Below are 18,857 nucleotides of genomic sequence, written 5' to 3' on the forward strand. Positions count from 1 at the left end.
GGCCAAGGGAGCCGGCATCCAGCTTCCGGGTCATGTGGCCAGCATGACTAAGCCACTTCTGGCAAACCAGAGCAGCGCATGGAAATGCCGTTTACCTTCCTGCCAGAGCGGTACCTATTTATCTACTTGCACTTTGACGTGCTTTCGAACTGCTAGGTTGTCAGGAGCAGGGACCGAGCAACGGGAGCTCACACCGTCGCGGGGATTCGAACCGCTGACCTTATGATCAGCAAGCCCTAGGCTCTGTGTTTTAATCCACAGCGCCACTCGTGTCCCTAAAGGTTGCATAAAAACAAATATATTAATGAAAACAATATGCAAAAGAAATTGCCTGCAATAATAAGTATATTGGTCAAAAGTGCCAGCAAAATGTGCATATTAGGAGAGTTAATGGAGAATTTTCATGAGGGTTTTTAAAACGGATATTTGCACATATCTACAGAAATGTGAACTGAACTGAATTTAAGATTGGGGAAATGGTAGAGGATCGTTAATGACAGATTATTATATCCCTAGGGGTAGCAAAGCTTTTCCAGCCAAAAGCCCTGCTCAACACTAAAATTCAGCACACACATCCTCCTCCCGCACTTCATTCTACAGCATTGTATTGGCGCCCCCTGCAGGATGGTGCCCAGGGCAACTGCACCAGTCATGCCACCCTAAACCGCCTCTGTTCCCAGACCTGGTCCAACACTCTAACCACAGGTGAGTATAGTTGGCGGACTGCAAACCTCTCCACTGTTGTTTTTCATATTTTATCTAAGATATTAGGAAGAAGAGTTCAAACCTTCTCCCTGACATGCTAGCTCTGCCTACATGCTAAGAAGTGTTAGACGGATATGGGGAGTACTCAAACATGCATTTTCTATCCCTATTCCAATTCCAAGTGAAAACATAACTTGACTGCAAAAGAACTCTTTGAAAATCACCTGTTTAAATGGAGCTTGGTGAACTATGTGTGAGCTGGATCACAGACAAAATGGAAAGTTTTCAGTTATATACCAGCCACCTTTTTTTTAAAAAAGTGGATATTAAAATATAGTAAGATTTAAACCTTTCTTGGTCTGAGCAAATGGCGTCATGCATGAATAAGAAAAATCTGTTTTGAATTGCCATTCTTTGTCCTACTTTACTAAATGGCAAGTGATCAAATAGTTATTGCTGGAATAAACCTTAAATGCTTCACAGTGCAGCCCTATTCATGTGTAATCTGGAGTTCAGAGGGACTGATTCTCAAATAAGTGAGTATAGTAGGGGAGATTAGCATTCCGCACCGCCCCCCCCCTCTGGTTACATTTCCTTGGGGGTAACCTGCCACCAATGGGCAAGGTCCATACCCAACAGTGAGCAAAACCAAAGTCAAAAGTGGCAGGAGCCAAGCCAAAATAATCAGTCTCCCCTCGCCTTTTTACTCTCTTTCTGCAATCCCCTTTTTGTTTCACTACTACAGTGGTACCTCGGGTTAAGTACTTAATTCATTCTGGAGGTCCGTTCTTAACCTGAAACTGTTCTTAACCTGAAGCACCACTTTAGCTAATGGGGCCTCCTGCTGCCGCTGCGCCACCGAAGCATATGTAACCCGAGGTACCACTGTAGGCAATTTCTCTTTAAAATCCAAGCAAAATTGAATTTCTTCTCCATTTGTACTTTCTGGCACTCTTTCTTCCTCCCTCCACCAGCCATTCTCTCCCTCTTTCTGCTACCCGTTTCCCCTCTCTCTCTGTCACCCCCTTTTTTCTCTCTCTCTGCTACTCCCTATATCTCTTCCTCTCTGCCACTCCCTTTTCTACATTTATTTCCTTCCTTGCCACCTGCCTAAAACTAGATCAGGAGCTGTACTTCCACCATTGGTTATCGTGTTGTAGCATCAGAAAGGAGGAAGCAGAAGAAGGAAGAGATATCAGGATCCATGATATTCTGCTTTCCTGTGGTGTTTTGTTGTCCTCTGTACAGAAACAATAGGGCGAAAGCCCCAGTTTGAATCAGAGTACATCAATCCAATGTGGATGAATTGCACTGGAGAATCTAAAACAAAGACGTTAAAATTATTTCCTATATCTTCTCAGGGTCTGGCAGGTGAAAAACTGCCGCTTGTTTATGTTCCCTTTTTTCTTTCCTTTTTGTTATTTCTAAAGATCCCATTTCAGGTCAATGTTTGGGCAAGAAACCTATCAGCAAATATATCCCAACCCAAGGTACATGGGTAGAATTGCATGGACCCGATTGTCTTTTCTATTTTTATTAGTAAGAACGATGCTCTTGAATAAGCTTATAGCAGAAATGTAATATGACACAGTTAACAGCACTATAGTTAGTTCAATGATAAAAAATGACTATCTTTCACAGAGTTCTTCCATTACCCCTTTTCTCCTAATATGTATCAATGTCAGCTCTTCGCTGCTGTTCTTTCCCATTTTCTGATTATTGTTATTATCTGCAAAAACATATCTGGACCAGGCATTGGAAATCATCAAGCACTGTTGACATTAGAGGCTAGAGGGATGACAGTGGGGGGTGGGGGTCACCTCTGGAGTGAACAGTCATCCCAGTATTATCTTTATTCATAGGTTTTAGTTGTATTTCTCAAACATGAAATCCCTGTTTGTCCAGGGACAAGAGAAGGGCAAACAGGATGACTGCAGTGGACAGATTTTGTACTTGGTTGTTTATTACTGTTATTATTATTTGGGCACTTTATCTTTCCCAGACTTACAAACAAACAGACAGACAGACCAAAAAAGAAACAACCCACAGAGGCATTCAAACCGCGGGGGGGGGGGGGTTTAAAAACATCTCAGAAGCTTTTACAGACCAGAAGCTTAGGTATCAATTAGGCATCAATTAGGCATCAAAGCCAGGTGCAAAATGGTGGCTATATTGGGTTCCCTGTCTTTTGCCCTACCAGCCCCAATGGGCACCTCTCACCACTATCAAGATGGAAGAAAAGAGGGATATAAATGCAATCAATAAAGGTGTCATCCTGACCTCCTCAAAGCCAATATAGCCAATTCTGTCCACTGGCTACCCCCTTGCTTGGTACAAGAGAACTGTGTATATTTGGTGCAGGACCCTATTAACATGTACTTCTTTATAGTTTGACTGCAACTATTGTTAACTTTTGAATGTTGCATGATGTCATTCTAATTGCAGCCACCCACTAAGTGATGGTTTTCTTTATATTCACAAACTTGCTACAAATGCTGTTCACTTCTGGTGAATTGAAACGTCTTTAATGAAGGCAAGACTGATGACATCAATAGATTCCTTTTATTCCTCTTTTTGGCCAGGAGCATTTATGAATCGTCAAGACAATATTTATTATCTCACAAGATTCTTGGCTTGATAGCGCAAATATTAACGGCCATTTGCTCCCCTTTATGCTTGCATTGTTGCACCCCTCCCCAACCAAAATCAATAGGAGCACAAATGAACAATGAGCAGGGGAAACTTTCCAATACAATCTACTCCTGAAGATTCCCAGCCTCATTTTTGTTACTGCCAAAAAGGGTCAATATTAATTGATGGTACCTTGGTAGCAGAATAAATGTTCTTGGCTATAAACAGTGAGAGATACGCAAAAGCAAAGCACCCTACTTGTACTTTATCCAGACAACCACACATAACAACCATTTTCTCAAAAGTTAACATTTAACAGCTCAAATATGAAGAATAAAACAAGGTTTTGAATCCATAAGAATTCTGGAAAGAAATGATGACAGGGTTTTATCTAAAGGAGGGCTGGGGAATCTGCAGTCCTCCAGCTGCTGTTGAACGATGACTCGCATCAACCCTGACTGTTTGTCATACTGGTTGAGGCTGAGTCCAACAACAGCTGGAGGAACCCAGGTTCCTGATCCCTGACCTACCCTACAAGTTACTCTAAAGTAAGCAGCCACATGTGTTTGATGGAGCTTACTCCCAAGTGTCCTAGGATACTCCAACACCATCAGAGTCCACCTCTGCCAGCTCAGTCAGGGAGGTGGTTTAGCTGCAAGATGGAAGTACACCAAGATCCCTGTTCTGTCTCTGCCTCCCAACACCAACATTCAGCTCCCAAATGGATTGGTCTCCTGGGGGGAATGATGGAGTTTTCAACTATCACTGCCACTCAGTGTCCCTCCAGCTTTGACTGGTGCTCCACTGAACATCCAGGCAGACAAAGCTGTGGACGGTCAGGGTCCAGTAGGGCCATTGGTTTAAAAGATCCCAACACAGGCCTCAGACTGAAAGAATAGGATGATATCTTGCAGCTCAGGAGTAAATATCCCAGGAGATGTCTGCTTTATTTATGCTTTATTTGAGCTTTGTATTATTTACTAATAAACCCGCTAAAGCAATTAACAGTGTTTTCTTTATTGAATCCAAGAAAGAACCCCTTGCCCCTTGGCAAGACAGTTCACTCTGCCTGTCACTGCCCAGTAGCAGAGAAAGCCGCTCGGGCACCTGGGGCGGCATGCCCAGGGGTGGGGCGAGCTGCCCATAGGGGTGGGGTGCACTGCAGGGCCTCTGGAGTCTGCCTGCCTCCTCCCACTCAGCCACCCTACAGCTGGGGGGGAGGCAGTAGCCGGACCATTTGGGCAGCGTGGAGCCTGCGCACACCCAAGCCACCACGTCTCTCCCAGGAGAGACATGTGGCTTGGGCGTGCTGCAAGCCCTGCAGTGAGTGAGTGCCACATGACATTTTGTCCCCCCCTCAGTGGTGAGACCCAGGGTGGCCTGCACCCACCACACCCCCTTTCCTCGACCCCTGTCACTGCCTTCTGCCCCACCTGTCTCAATGAGCACCAGCTACTACTGCTCCTGCAGGGTGGAAAAGAAGTGGAGAGAGAAGGAGAGAAAGAGGAATGGTGTGTGTGTGTGTGTGTGTGTGTGTGTGTGTGTGTGTGTTGACCCAACACACTTTTCACCATGGTCTGTCCTGGCACTGGCTCCTTCCTCACCCATTGCAAGGATTTTCCCCATGAGGGAATATGGCTATCAGCCAGCAAATGGTTGCTCACCCCTGCTTTAGGGGAAGGCATAATTAAACTGATATAAAGTAGAAATAAATTTGTAAGGCAGACATGCCATCTTTCCTTAATGGCAATGAGAGCTCCAGGATAGATCAATTTTATTATATAATTTTATTAACAGCATTTCTATGCTATCCAGTAACAGTGTATCTCTGGGACACTTACAAACAATAAAACACTGAAAATACAATAATAAGCACAGAAAAACAAAAAAAGGGCTAAATAAATTTCAGCATAAACATTCAGCGTAATCATTTCAGCAGATTGCTAATTATCATTTAATATTCATCTGATAATCAGGTGAATCAGTGATTGCCTTTGCAACCAATACAAGCAGTAATGTCTGAGTGGGTTGGAATTAATAGTCCTGCGTAAATTCCTGTGTAAAATGAAAAGAATGCAAAATTGTCCTCATTTCTATATGAAAGGAGAGAACTTCCTTCCATCTCATCATGTTTAACGTTAATAGATTTTGCCCGGCTACCCACTTTAATTAACAAGCCATTATTCCAACAATGGCCTACTCTTAGGGTGGCGAAAGTTCATCTTTAGCATACAAAGTGTCTAGCTAATAGGGCCTGGCTGGATTCATCACAAAGAGGAAAGATGTCTTGAAAGAGTGAAGAAGGAAATGAATCCGGTACTTCATATAAGTGACAGTCTACATCTTGAGGGATTAGTTTTACATTCTCTAATTACAAATGGGTTACACACAGGCAATTTCATTAAATTTAAAGAGAAGGAAGAAAGGAAAGGGGGCAAGATAGGAACAAAGGCAGTTGCCTTTTACAGAGTTGGGCCTTCTAGCCCAGAGGTAGCCAGTGTGATGCCCTCCAGATGTTGTTGGGTTACCGCTCTCATCATCACTGAAGCTGATGGGAGCTGTAGTCCACAAACATCTGGAGAGCCTTATTTTGGCCATCCACAGTCTACAGTGTGAATTCTACACTGATGAACAGCAGCTCTTCTGGGTTTAAGAAGGGTGAACTTCCCAGCTGTACATGGTGGTGCCAAGGATTGAACCTGAGGTCTTCTGCATGAAAAGCATCTGCTGTTCCATAACTTGCCATACCTTTGACCTTCCTTGCATGAGCTCGGTAGAGTGGGGATGAGAAGTTGTTTTCAGAGGCTCTTGGAATGTAGAAAAGAACAAAATTTAGACACTCCTGGAACCTTTATATATCTGATCAGGCAGCAACTAAGAAGATCAGAAAAGCACTGGTAGATCAGAGCAGAGGTCTATCAAGTCCAGTATCCTGCTTTCAACAGTGGCCAACCAGATACCTCCAAGACGTTTGCAGGCAGGACAGGAAGCCAATAGTATTTTGCCATTGTTACTCCCCAGCAACTGGTATTCAGAGACATACTGCCTCTGAACCTGGAAATCCCATGCAGCCACCATGCCCTCTATTGCTGATGTTCCGGCCCAAGTGCCAATGCTCCACACACAAGAAGGCTCATAGTGCCCCCAAATTTCAGAAATACTGGAACAAATCATGAGAAACAAAACCCAAATGTTCCCCCAAACAACCCAATGAAGACATGGCTGGCTAGCCAAGCCCTAAAAAAGGATCACTGTATACAGGAACAGTTTGTCTCGAGTTCCACTTCTCACAACTAGTACTTAGTACTTATTGATGGACTTCACTTCCTCCATAAATTTGTCTAATCCCCCTTTAAGCATCTAAGATATGACATCATCATATCTTATAGCAGCAAACTCAGTGTATTACTGATGTAAATATAGCTCTAACCCATCACCCCTGACCTTTAGCCATGCTGGGTGGATGGAGTTGGGTAGGAAAGAAGTCACTGTGTGAGCCCCAGCTCTGTGGCCAGTCACCCTTGTGGGCCAGCCTCCACTGAATGCCACTCCCATCAACTCCACCCAGCATGGCTAAAGGTCAGGGGTAATGGGAGTTGTCAACATTTGGAGGACTACTAGTTCTCTAATCCCAGTTTAGGGGAAAGTGGCTGAGGTGCACTTCAAAATTGTACTTACTAGCATTTTAACCTAGCACTGTGGCCGTTCGGCATGTCTGCCTCCTCTTTCCCTTGTCACATCTAATTTGGCTCCCAGTGGCTGCAGGGCAGGCAGGAAATAAGAAGCTCATTAATAGAAGAATTTGGAACTTCCTCCACACAGAGGTGCAGCTGGCACTTTCACTGTGCAGTTTTTGTCATATGCTGAAGATGCTCCTATGACACTTAAGGCATATATTTATAATAGGTAATTTTAGACTCTAGACTTAATAGTATGCTGTCTCTAGTTTAAATGGTGATGTCTGCTATTTACCTTATTTCTAAATGTGGCAACCCACACACTGCTGGGTTTGGGGGCCTTCCTACTCCTTCTGCTGTGGGACCCCCTGGATCTCTGCCCTTAAGTTCACCACACCTCACCTTTCTTGGTTGCCTCTTTTTCAGCTGTCTAAATAATACTCACAAAATCCTTGCTATTTTCCATGCAATAACCTTTTCTTTGAAACTATAAAAAAGAGAGATGTCTTTGTTGTTGTTTATCTATTGAAGAAAAGCATCTTAAAATGGGGGGGGAGGGGTAAACTCAATCCAGGTTTGTAATGAACTCAGCTACTGGGTTGGATAGTGAACAGTAAAGGGAGAGGAAAGATTAGCCGCATCAATGGGCAGAACCTCATCCTAGCGCAGAGATCAGGGAAGGGAACAGTCAGGGGAAAATAGAATGACTTTCTGCAGCCCTTTTTATCGTATTTCATCTCAGTTCATTATTGTTAAGGGACAAGTAAACTAAATGCTTCTTCCATGATCATAGGAGTCAATTATCTACTTTAAAAGGGGTCGTGAAGAAGACTGAAAACGAAGAAATTAGACCCAGGATGGCTACTGCGACAAAGCCCACTTGGGAAACACTTACGGGGGTTAAAACCCATCACTGTTTTAAAAATTGGTGTACAGAACATGCTGGCTTGCCTTGATGCTCTTGGAAATTTGACACGCCTCCGAGGATATCGACAGAAATGCAGAAAGCAGCACTGAGGAGCTGCCATGCTTTAATGTCATTAGGCTAAGCAGTCTTTCCTGCAAAAATAAAAGAATCAGGAAAATGTTAACTGTGTCTTCTTGGTCTGTCCTGACATTGATTTGAGCTTAAAATGTATAATAGGTCCTTGAAGCTGTGTGGTTCTGCATTGTGTTTCGAAAATGATTCTCCCTACCCCATTTTCATTGTCAGGGAAAGAGATCCATGGTACAATGTCATGTTACTGGGTTGAGAATATTTCCATGGAAAGCCAATATTTATCATGCTGTACAGCTTACAATGCTTTTCACTAAACACCCATTTAAGAAGGCTGATTTTACAAAGCTTAAGGAACTACTGGGTCACGTCCCATGGTCAGAAATACTTAAAAGTCTAAGAGAAGGGAGTCCAAGATGGATGGAAGTTTTTAAATGATGAAATATTACAGGCACAAAGGCAGACAGTTCCAACAAGAAAGGAAAAGTAGGAGACACCTAAAGAAACCAGTGTGGCTGCATAAGAAGCTTACAGATGAGCTGAGACGTATAACAGGAATGCATAAGAAATAGAAGAAAGGAGAAATCACAAAGGAAGAGTATACACGAGTAGCCAACAGTTGCAGAGAAAGTCAGGCAGGCCACAGCTCAGAATTAGCTGAGGCTTGCAAGAGAGGTTCAAAATAAATTTTAAAAGTTTCTTTGCCTATGTTCAAAGCAAGACGAAGAACAAGCAAGTAGTAGACCCTCTGTGTGAACAGATTGGAGAAATGCCGTTGGGCGACAGAGAAAAGGCAGCACAGCTCAACATGTACTTTGTCTCTGTCTTTACCCAAAAGGAAATTGGTGCCCATCCTGGTGATAATAGAATAAATGATGCAAGGAGGAAGCTGCTGTCCAAGACAGCAAAAGAGATTTAATCTCCAGGGCCTGATGAGCTGCACCCAAGGGTATTAAAGAAGCTAGTGGATGTAATCTCAGAGGCCCTGTCTATAATCTTTGTGAGTTTTTGGAGAACAGGTGAGGTCCTTGCAGACTGGAGATGGGCAATTGTCGTCACCATTTTCAAAAAGGGGTGGGGGAGAAGACTCTAACCCTAACCCTAGCATCAACTTCTGTACTTTTCTTTGTCACATACATTCACACAGAAACCTTAGCATTCCTCTGCTCTGTTACATTGAGTTATCTAACACTGTCTCTTCTTCAGTGTTCATGAAGATGCAGCCATTATAGCCAAGTGACTCACACACAACAAAATAGAGTATGTAATAAAGATAGCTCCTATGTGACCAAAATTAACCAATCACATGAGAGCTACTGGGGAACATTTCAGAACTAAACACACAGTAATGTGTTTAAGCACTCCTAATATGTGTGAATTAAATCACTATTCTTAACATGGTCTAACTCATATGTCCATCTCATATGTCATCCCCATCCCCATCCTTGCCCTCCAACTTTCAGTGGGAAATGGTGTGAAATAAGGGCCCTTCTCTACATGTGGAGCCTTCACACAGTTTAGAACCCTGCCTTACTGGGCTTCTAAATTGTGTGAGAGACATCAATGACTATGGAGGTGGAGCCTAGCAGGCTTGTCTCTACTCACCCACTTGCATGTAGGGCTTATGGTGCTGGCAAAAATTATTCAACTTTCAATTTCCTAGGCATCAGATTTCTGAATATAATGTAATTCTCACCAGGGACTCAGCTACATTAGTAAAAACAACAACAGTGTTTTGAATGCATTGTCAACATGCAACACCAGATGGTGATGGAGAGTATTAAAAAAATTCTACACAGTTTTCCATAAGTTTTTTTCCCCTTTTGTTATAACAATTTAATTTCTGACTTATCTATAGCATTTCCCCCCTGTGTGTAGATCCATCCCAGGTAAGTTTTGTGAAGGGCTATAGCTCACTGGTGTATCATCTGCTTTACGTGCAGAAGATCCCAGGTGAAATCCCTCACTTCTCCAGGTAGGACTCAGAGAGAACCTGCTTGCCAACCAGTATGGACTATACTGAACTGACTTAATATAAGGCACCTTTCTACGTTAATATGTATGACTCCACTACCCGGGAATATGTGAACAGGTCCCAACTCTAGTGGAGTTTCTGCTACTAATTTCACTTGCATTAGGATAAGTTCCAGTTTTATAATGAAGTTGTTCCCAAGTGGAGACCTTTCAGAATGTGTAAAGTAACATTTAACTGCAATAAATGTCATCTTTTGAATTGAGTTTTCCTTTTGTGTGTGCGCACTGCAATTGTGTTATGAAAAGAGCATACGCTTAGGAAAGCCGTTCCTGGCAGGAGCAAATGTGTGGAAAAGTCACAAAAGTCTGAATGGAGCATTAAACATTCTGCAATCATTTGCAAATGTGTTTCAAATGGCAGAGAGGAGGCTGCTTTTGTTTTCTTTTGACTGGTTTTAGGCCTCTCTTTTTTATATATAAGAAGCACCTGTGAGAACAAATACAAGAGTGATTACATCTTCAGCCATGGTTGTGTGTGTGTGTGTGTGTAGGAATACATTCATGTAGCCAGGGGTGGGGAGGAATTAAAAACAGGAAGAACAAAAATCAGCTCTAACTTCAGTATTAAAGTGAAGTCAACAGTTATGTACCATCTCTATATAGACTCGCTAGGCAGAGAGAGACAAGGGAGAAAAGCCTGAACGACTGCAGTTTTTACCTGGGAGTGTCATTAAGCTCACTGGGGCTTACTTCTGACTAGGGCTATAAAGGGCATTGTTTCTTGTTCTGCCTTCATTTCCCAATGTGGCACTGTTTCTCTTCCACCCCAGTTTGTCTTTCACCAAAAACTACATTACTTGTCTGAATATTTGCTGTGGCGAAATTACAGAAATTGTACAACTTACATAATAAATTGTATAAAGTACATAAATTATCTTGTCATTACCTTACTCCATCTCGTTCACTGCCATGCAAAGAAATTGCAATGCAAATTTGGGGGAGGCATAATCCATTATGTATAATTTGAGAATTGAAAGCAGCAACTATAGCAAAGTCCGAATCATATTTGCTGGATTTATTTTTGTTCCAAACATGGGACATCACCATTTCTGTACTTGTTTCTGTTTTTGTTTAAATTCTATAATTCTGAGCAGACATGTCTAAGATTGTACTGGATCCCTGGTAGAAACTGAAAATGTGGCCATGGCCCTCTATGTACTTAATTTTCTTGCATTTACACCCTGCCTTTCTTCCATCATGGAACTCAAGGCAGCTTATATGTGGTTCCCCAGGCAGTCACCCATCCATGCACAGACCAGACCAGATTTGCTGAGCTTCAGCAAGTTTGGTGGCCTCATGTGCCTTCAGACCATGAGCTCAGTGTGGCATCATTTCATCTTTTGGTAGCCTGGTGATAGAAAGCCTAGATTCATTGCGCTGGAAGTTAAAGTAGGGTCTACCCAGTGAACAAGGACAACTAACATCTTCAGATGTTAGAGGTTGTTTACACAACCATTACTAGAGAAGAGGGTGGTTCTGTCAAATTCAGGTCTGATATGCACAGAAATAGCCATCTCACAAATTATGCAACAGTAAGTTTGAGTTTGCCATTGAACATATATGCAACAGTAGAGCTGCAATCAGTCCTTGCTCCCTGTGGCTGTACTCCCTCCTGAGAAATGGCTAGTACCCACTGGGATAGGGCACAAGTCCAATAGTCATGGATGATGGGTGCTGTGGTTCAACAGCATCCAGAGTGTCCCAGTTTCCCCATTGCTATGCTACATCCTATTGACTAATCTCCTCTAAAACAGCACAGAATACTGCACAAGTTAGTATCTAAAGCAGCCTGAATTGTTCAAATTCTAGGCTCACATCCAAGAATCCTAACTTTCTGAGAGATAAAAGTTAACTCCCAATTGTGGAGAGGGCCACAGTAAAACACTTAAACCCTGAAAACATTGGGATATAAATTCATGCTATGGCTTCTTGGCAATTCCCATTACTCAGTATTATTCACCCTGAACCTTATTCTTTGTTTTCTCACTTATTTCAGTAGAGGGGGCTTGAACAAGATAATGAGAAATCCCAGCATTTGTTAAGATTTTACCATGCTTACTTTCTTTTAATGCAATCTCTCTTTACTATTTAAGTAAACTCATAAATATCAGCGCTCGTCAAAGGAGATGATTTCTTGGTGAAATTGTTAAGATAGGCCTGGAATCGCTAGACAGCAGCCGTTGATTTCTCCTATAATTAAGTCATAAATCAAAAGGGGCTATTTATAATGCCCACAGCCAGCAGTGCCAAACAGCCCAGGAAGCTCTGGAGGGTGAATCACAGCCAGCAAACCCATAAATCTTTTATTTGCATTCTTAATTTTACATTTGAAATGGGAAGCACTTATCAGAATTATTTGAGACCTGGGGGTTCTCTGTTGTTAGTTTCTGACTCCTGAAGAAAACACTGCAAGGCATTTCTGTAAGGACAGACAAGCTAGAAGCCAGATGTTTTCAAGTAGGCTACAAACAGAAAGATATCAGTTTATTTCTTTAAGGTATTGATACTGCTTCAGGTGGACCTCACCAAGTGGTTTACATAAGTATATTACAACAATAAACATGAATTAAAAGTGCTATAGCAAAAAACACGAAAGACAACCATTTCTGTAAGACAGGGGTGAGAAACCTAAGTATGAGGGCCTAATGTGACCTCAACCTGACCTCTCTACTTAACCCTTCAGATTCTATGCAGGCCATAATATTTCCCTATTCACACACCCTATACCGAGCCTACATCTTCAATCTCACATTAAAAACCACTGAAAGCAAAGTCAGGTGGGGATGTTTCTGCTGTCTGTCTAAAAGTAATTAGGGACAAGGCCAATCTTATCTCCCTAGGGAGTAAGTTCCATAGCTGGGATGTGCTTACAGAAAATATCCTGTCCCACTTTCCTCCCAACAGACCTATTTTAGTGGTGGAAACATTTCCGGTGGGGAAGGGCTGTAGCTCAGCAGCAGGGCACAAGGTTGCCAGTCCTCCAGATATGACCCAATGTATCCAGGTTTGTGTGGCTCCTTCCTAGTGGCAGGTAGAGGGCTTGAATTCCAGGTGGGCTGCTGAAAGGTGCATATAGCATTCTGCTAGAATGGGAAACAAAAGATGAGGAGGTGAAATCAGTCATGATTAAATGGGCACAAGACATAGTTTATAATATAATGTTTAATAGCAGAAGGATGGAAGAATGAAGAAATCCCAACCAAAGAACTGTGGCAAGAGAAACTGATGGACTATGTGGAACTGGCGAAACAGACACACAAACTGCGTGATAAGGACAACTGTGACTTTAAAGAAGAATGGGAACCCTTTACAAAATACCTAAAGAAACAACAAAATGAACTGGACTCCTTGGCAGGTTTTGAATAAACATGCACAAATTTATTATTAGTAACATATAGATAGATAAATTAAGGATCTTTACAATTTTATAATATGCAGAGAATAACATGTGCTGAAAAAACAGAGAGAGGAGCTGAGGGAAGTCTGGGGGTGTGGGGGGGTTGGGGGAGGGGAGGGGGAAAATAGGGGGGATGAGGATGACATGTTTTTGATAAATTGTTATGTTGAAATTCCTAATAAAAAATATTTAAAATAAAATAAAACTGAGCAAAAACAGTTAACATGACAAAAATAAAAAAAAAGAATTTCCAGGTGGGCAAGACTGCATTTAATAATGCAGGAAGGAAATATTAAGAGGACTGTGCATGCAGCTTGCAAGCTTCAGCCCTGCAGGAGCTGGCAGCAAATTATAGCATAGGTGCTCAGGGGTTGGGTCTGCCCTCTACAACTCCCCTCTCCAAATTAAGCTCAATTTCTAGGGTCCATCTCAAGACATGAGTGGATGCCTCCCCTTTTGACATCACGAGGTGGGTCTCAGGATTGGGCCCTGGAATATCAGGGTCTGAGATGCTCCTGACCTGGCAACCCTAGCAGGGCATCTACAAGGGCAACATCTGGCAGGTCCCACTTTCAATCTGCAGAGTTTAGAAGTACGGTTGAGAAAGGCCATTGTCAGAAATCCTGAAGAGCCACTGGCAATACTGAGCAAGATGGGCGAATGGGCAAATTCAGTATAAGGTAGCTTCCTATGTTCCTAGGTTGTTGAACTCACAGTACTCACAGGAATCTCAGCCCGCCCGCCCCACTCCCACCCCCCAGCTGGGGTCATCATTTAGACTGCATGTCCTCAGAGGCTTCCCAAATTCCTAAAGGAGGAAGCCCATCACACCAAAACCTTGAGCTGGCCTCCATTTCAACTCCAGCTGCAACTCAAAATCCCTGCATTGAAAGCTGGATAGCCAGACAAAGGTGGTGAAACTGTGTCTGGCTTCAGAGGAGGTAGTGGAAACTTTGGCGATCTTAAAAGCTTACACAGAGAAAAGCTTGTTTACATGCCATTAAAATATCTTAAACGGATGTTAGCTCTAGCACCGGAGAGGGTAAATGCAGTCTGTTCACTGAAAAATGCTTTCTTTTTTCTTTTTTTAGGACTTTAAATTGCAGGGCACCTCTGTAGATTACAGCAAAGCAAATAAGCATATGTCATAATGTTGAGGACGTGGCACTGCCAAAATGGGCCTGGGCACATCAATAAGAGCTAACTCAAGTGCTGAATTGGGGGAACATTTCTTTTGATAAACTCTGCAAGTCAGCCTGCTTCAACTGAGAGCCATAATTATTTAGAGGAAAAACTCCCCCCCCTCTCTTTTTTTTTAAAAAAAAAAACGTTCTTCACAAATATATTCCCCCTATTTCAACTACCCACATATTCCTTTTCAACTCGGCCTCCCCACCCCAAACACTGGCATGCTGTATCAAATACATGTCTTTATCATTGCAATGTAATTTTCTGTAAACACAAATGTGTGGCATACAATCTTCCATTATGAATGATGTGTTTCTGACAGAAAGGTCATTTTCTATACACTGTGATGAGACAAGTCCTTTAACAGCCTACACAGAAACGCAGTGAACAGCTTGAATATTTGCAATCTGAGTTGGACAAGCCAAATCTAAACTTCAAATATTATGACACCAAACAGCTTAAAGCAGATTATTGTTCTCCCATTCATGCACAAAGGTAAAGAAGTTTGACTTTTATATATTTGTAGGGGACTCTGAAATCTCAGCCTTATCACCTTTAGCCTTATCACCTTCACTCTGTATCCACCTGAACTATTAGGTTCTTTCAACTCATATTTACTCAGAAGAAGTTCCACTGTATTTAATAGAATTTATTCTCATTGAATTTCAGCCTTAGGTTTAGAACAGAGACAGTTGTCACATGGGACTTCAAACTTCAGATGAAGAACTTGCCAAATATGAAAGCATTGTAAAATAGGAGGAGGGGGGAGAAAAGGCTACAGCTTTCTATACTGATTCATGGTTTAGTATATGCATTGATATTTTTTATGTACATTATGTACAGTGCTCAGATGATGGAAGGAAAGGTTGGGGGTATTTTAATTAAATCAAGAACCCCACCCCATGACTTTTCCTTGTTTTAGCCATGACTCTGTCTTGAATTCCCCAGATCCAGGCAATTCAGAAGCAACAGCATGGTGGCCCTTGAATGAAGGTAATGGGACAAATAATCCTCCCCAGTAGTCTAAATTCATTCTAAAAATGGTTCCCATAACAAATCACCACTCCTTTTAACAGCAAACTCAGGCAGTGATTGGTACCAAAGCAGGGCCAATGAGAAACAAGAAGGAGGTGCCAGCATGCTCTGCTGAACCCCAAGGTTTGCAGAACTACCAAAAAGAAACCTTTTTAAAACATCTCACCCCCCCAAAATAAATAAATAAATCTAAAAGCAGTTCAGTAGGGGCTTAGCCACAGAATGCAGAGTGACATTTGGACTGCTTAGAGAGAGAATGGCTGGCTGGAACACTGAACTGGAGTGCTCCTTTTAAGATGGAAGGTACACATATTCTGTTGAAAGTCCTACTTGTCAGCTCTACAAGCAATGATATGAGTGAGATGTGACTCATTCCAACAAGATGAGAACATACACAGCTGTTCTAAGCCCATGGAAATGTCAGTGCAGCATGAAGAGCAGAGGAGCCAAGCACCTGATGAAGAACTAAGCTCTTTAAGAACGAGTTGACTGTGCCAAATTCATAACTGCAATGTGGCAGTTCAGTTATTTTCAGTGATCATCAGCCTCTTGTTCTTGGTCTTTTGTCCCAATGCATTCAGGAGGTTTAACAAACAGATAAAGGGAAATCTGGGGAATCCATAATTCAAATTTCACTTTGACGATGAGCTCAGCTCTCATTGGCCTTCTGCAAATGTTTTCTCAGCTTCACCCAAGAATGATCTATCTTACAGGGCTGTTGTACAGATTATTGAAACATTATATGTCAGGATCTTTGAGCACATGAAATGTGCACTACAAATCAAGGAGGAGGAAAGGGAGAAGCATAGGAGGTTTTCTTATTCATATTGTTGTATGTTCCCTGCTTCTCCAAGAGGTCAGAAGTTCTAAATCCAGGGTGGGAACCATTTTTTTTAAGATTGAGGGTCATATTCCACCACAGGCAAACTTTCCAGGGACCATGTGCCATGATGAACATAGCCAGAAGCAACAGAGGACAGAGTTGCCAATGGGACACTTAACTTTCTGTAGTAGGCTGCATCCCAAATGTTCAAAAGCAAGGGGTTTCTACATCACCCTACACACGCATATATTTCTGTCCTCCATCCAGGCAAACAAGATGCATTATCACAGCCTAAAATCCTATTCCAACCAGGCAAAAGCACTCAAGGAGGATGAGGGATGTAGTCTGGGAGAACAGTGCTTTACAAGCCAGGTAGAAAGGCCTGAGGGCATCCAGTTGACCCACCAGGCTGAGCCTCTCCATCCCAGCTCCCTGTTGCATTACAACCTCATTTTACCTTTATTTGCTGGAGACAAAATCCTGAGTAATTATGGTAACTTTTGGTTTATTTATACATTTATTTATTAAATTTATATCCCATCCTTCCTCCCAAAGGAGCCCAGGGCAGTGAACAACAAGTAATAAAGCAATCTTAAAAATAGTTCCAATACAGATTTGGACTGTGGGAAATTTAACTTAAAATGCTTGTTGGAAGTGGAAGCAGGTTGCAAAGCTGGTGCTTCAGCAAAACAACTGAACTGCTTGCATCAAAGCCCCAGGGAGAGGCCCTGTGCTCCTCACCCACCCTCCCAATACCCTCCATGTGACCCAATTTTCCAGGAAGAGTCTCAGAATTATGAAATCCAACCTGGCTTTTGATTTCACCCCAGAATATCCCTATTTCCCTCACTAGTGCCAGTGCTTCTGAGCTTGGGGATGAGGATAAGGTGTCCCAAGTGAGGACGATGATGACGGTGGTGGCCGTGAGGGAGCATCCTATTGCTTCTCCATGACTGTGTCTGCTGGCCACCTCCCTTGGGCAGCTCATAGCAGCTGCTGGAAAGTGGGTGATCAGGAAGAGGAAGTGAGGCTGTGGATGCCCATGATTTTTATTTTATTATTCTACAAAATGTGGTTCCATTGTTATAAGGAGCAGAGTAAGTATGAAGAGCAAACTATTTTGTCTGACAAAGCTCAGAAACACCAGAAGCCAACCATATCAGAGGTTATATGGGGTGTGAGGAGCAAATAAACAACCAAGCTATTTTTAGCACTTCCTTAAAACTAGGCCCCTTGTTCATTCAGCAGGGTGCTGATTCCGTGCATTGAACTACACAAAGTCCTTTTTTTACAGGTTGCTTCCCTGTAGCACTTTCTCTTCCCCTTGCTCCTGCTCTCTTGATCCCTCTTAACGGTTGATTTAAAAGTTCAAGGAATCATTAGGGAAGCTATGGGACAGAATGACTGCTGCGTAGCTGATTGCAAAAAAAACTAGCCTCTTGCTGGAACTTTCCTACAGAGTTCAGTTGTGTGCATCTCTTAAGCTTCCATATTCCCACCTCTCTCGGGCCTACACATAGAAGCTAGGGATGGAAAATTTTGGATTCTCTCAGTTTCTAATTTTTCCAGTCTTCAATTAAATTCTTCATGTCCACATCAGTTTAGAAAAAAAGGGGGTATCTGCAACTTCCCAATAGCTGTTCCAATCGAAAGGGTCCAGAGCCATTTTCTTTAGGAGTGGTCACACTGTGGCCTCTTTCAATGCAGCAGGGATCACCCCTCATGCAGTGAAGCAATAGCCATACTCTGGTCTCAACTAGTCAGCCCACTCTGCTAGATTTGATAAACCAGGAGGGACAGGGGTCAAGGGGGCATGTGAATGGACATATTACAGCCAGCCCCTTGTCCAGATCAGATGATTGCATAAGGTGAAACTGATCCCACAAAACATCCTTAAGAACTAGGTACTTCAACCAGAGCTGTAACAAGTGCAGGGTCAAGATTACTCTGAGGTTGAGTGACTTTATCCTCAAAGTGCATAGCCAGTCAGTCACAGTGGGTCTTCGAGGTCTCCAGAGGTCCCTTCCTACATTGAAAGTCAGCAACTTCCAGACTGCCTGAGATACCGTATTTTTCGCCCTATAGGACGCACTATTTCCCCTCCAAAAATGAAGGGGAAATGTGTGTGCGTCCTATGGGGCGAATGCAGGCTTTCGCTGAAGCCTGGAGAGCGAGGGGGGTCACTCTCCAGGCTTCAGGAAGCTATCCGCTAGCCATGGGAGAGCTGCGCGAAGTCACGCAGCTCTCCCACGGCTAGCGGAAAGCTTGCCTGCACCCAGAAGCTTGGGGCGTGCTGAGCTCAGCACGCCCCAGGCTTCCGGCTTCGCGCAGCTCTCCGCCAGCCATGGGAGAGCTGCGCGAAGCCGCGCA

At 42.9% G+C, this 18,857-nt stretch overlaps 1 protein-coding gene across 1 annotated transcript in view; it reads right to left on the reverse strand.

The window, feature by feature from the left end:
* The window catches only part of LOC308468740 (uncharacterized protein), a 240,848-nt gene that overhangs the window by 53,568 nt on the left and 168,423 nt on the right, over positions 1 to 18,857 (reverse strand). The gene's annotated exons all lie outside the window — the stretch shown is intronic.

Source organism: Podarcis pityusensis (assembly GCF_964106645.2).
Source record: "Podarcis pityusensis genome assembly, chromosome: Z".
In the NCBI taxonomy this organism is placed as follows: Eukaryota; Metazoa; Chordata; class Lepidosauria; order Squamata; family Lacertidae; genus Podarcis; species Podarcis pityusensis.